The sequence below is a fragment of the Oncorhynchus gorbuscha genome, linkage group LG10 (assembly GCF_021184085.1).
Source record: "Oncorhynchus gorbuscha isolate QuinsamMale2020 ecotype Even-year linkage group LG10, OgorEven_v1.0, whole genome shotgun sequence".
Lineage (NCBI taxonomy): Eukaryota > Metazoa > Chordata > Actinopteri > Salmoniformes > Salmonidae > Oncorhynchus > Oncorhynchus gorbuscha.
This window is the reverse complement of record NC_060182.1, coordinates 49,318,322-49,320,162: the sequence shown is the minus strand read 5'-3', so window position 1 is coordinate 49,320,162 and position 1,841 is coordinate 49,318,322.

Here is a 1,841-nt window from a genome sequence, read left to right as displayed (position 1 = left end):
CACCATTGGGGGGCCAGGGCAGCGAACAGTTTTGACTGGGCTGAGCGGGAGCTGTACTTCCTCAGTGGTAGGGAGGCGAGCAGGCCAGAGGTGGATGAACGCAGTGCCCTTGTTTGGGTGTAGGGCCTGATCAGAGCCTGGAGGTACTGAGGTGCCGTTCCCCTCACAGCTCCGTAGGCAAGCACCATGGTCTTGTAGCGGATGCGAGCTTCAACTGGAAGCCAGTGGAGAGAACGGAGGAGCGGGGTGACGTGAGAGAACTTGGGAAGGTTGAACACCAGACGGGCTGCGTTCTGGATGAGTTGAAGGGGTTTAATGGCACAGGCAGGGAGCCCAGCCAGCAGCGAGTTGCAGTAATCCAGACGGGAGATGACAAGTGCCTGGATTAGGACCTGCGCCGCTTCCTGTGTGAGGCAGGGTCGTACTCTGCGGATGTTGTAGAGCATGAACCTACAGGAACGGGCCACCGCCTTGATGTTAGTTGAGAACGACAGGGTGTTGTCCAGGATCACGCCAAGGTTCTTGGCGCTCTGGGAGGAGGACACAATGGAGTTGTCAACCGTGATGGCGAGATCATGGAACGGGCAGTCCTTCCTCGGGAGGAAGAGCAGCTCCGTCTTGCCGAGGTTCAGCTTGAGGTGGTGATCCGTCATCCACACTGATATGTCTGCCAGACATGCAGAGATGCGATTCGCCACCTGGTCATCAGAAGGGGGAAAGGAGAAGATTAATTGTGTGTCGTCTGCATAGCAATGATAAGAGAGACCATGTGAGGTTATGACAGAGCCAAGTGACTTGGTGTATAGCGAGAATAGGAGAGGGCCAAGAACAGAGCCCTGGGGGACACCAGTGGTGAGAGCGCGTGGTGAGGAGACAGATTCTCGCCACGCCACCTGGTAGGAGCGACCTGTCAGGTAGGACGCAATCCAAGCGTGGGCCGCGCCGGAGATGCCCAACTCGGAGAGGGTGGAGAGGAGGATCTGATGGTTCACAGTATCGAAGGCAGCCGATAGATCTAGAAGGATGAGAGCAGAGGAGAGAGAGTTAGCTTTAGCAGTGCGGAGCGCCTCCGTGATACAGAGGAGAGCAGTCTCAGTTGAATGACTAGTCTTGAAACCTGACTGATTTGGATCAAGAAGGTCATTCAGAGAGAGATAGCGGGAGAGCTGGCCAAGGACGGCACGTTCAAGAGTTTTGGAGAGAAAAGAAAGAAGGGATACTGGTCTGTAATTGTTGACATCGGAGGGATCGAGTGTAGGTTTTTTCAGAAGGGGTGCAACTCTCGCTCTCTTGAAGACGGAAGGGACGTAGCCAACGGTCAGGGATGAGTTGATGAGCGAGGTGAGGTAAGGGAGAAGGTCTCCGGAAATGGTCTGGAGAAGAGAGGAGGGGATAGGGTCAAGCGGGCAGGTTGTTGGGCGGCCGGCCGTCACAAGACGCGAGATTTCATCTGGAGAGAGAGGGGAGAAAGAGGTCAGAGCACAGGGTAGGGCAGTGTGAGCAGAACCAGCGGTGTCGTTTGACTTAGCAAACGAGGATCGGATGTCGTCGACCTTCTTTTCAAAATGGTTGACGAAGTCATCTGCAGAGAGGGAGGAGGGGGGGGAGGGGGCGGAGGATTCAGGAGGGAGGAGAAGGTGGCAAAGAGCTTCCTAGGGTTAGAGGCAGATGCTTGGAATTTAGCGTGGTAGAAAGTGGCTTTAGCAGCAGAGACAGAGGAGGAAAATGTAGAGAGGAGGGAGTGAAAGGATGCCAGGTCCGCAGGGAGGCGAGTTTTCCTCCATTTCCGCTCGGCTGCCCGGAGCCCTGTTCTGTGAGCTCGCAATGAGTCATCGAGCCAC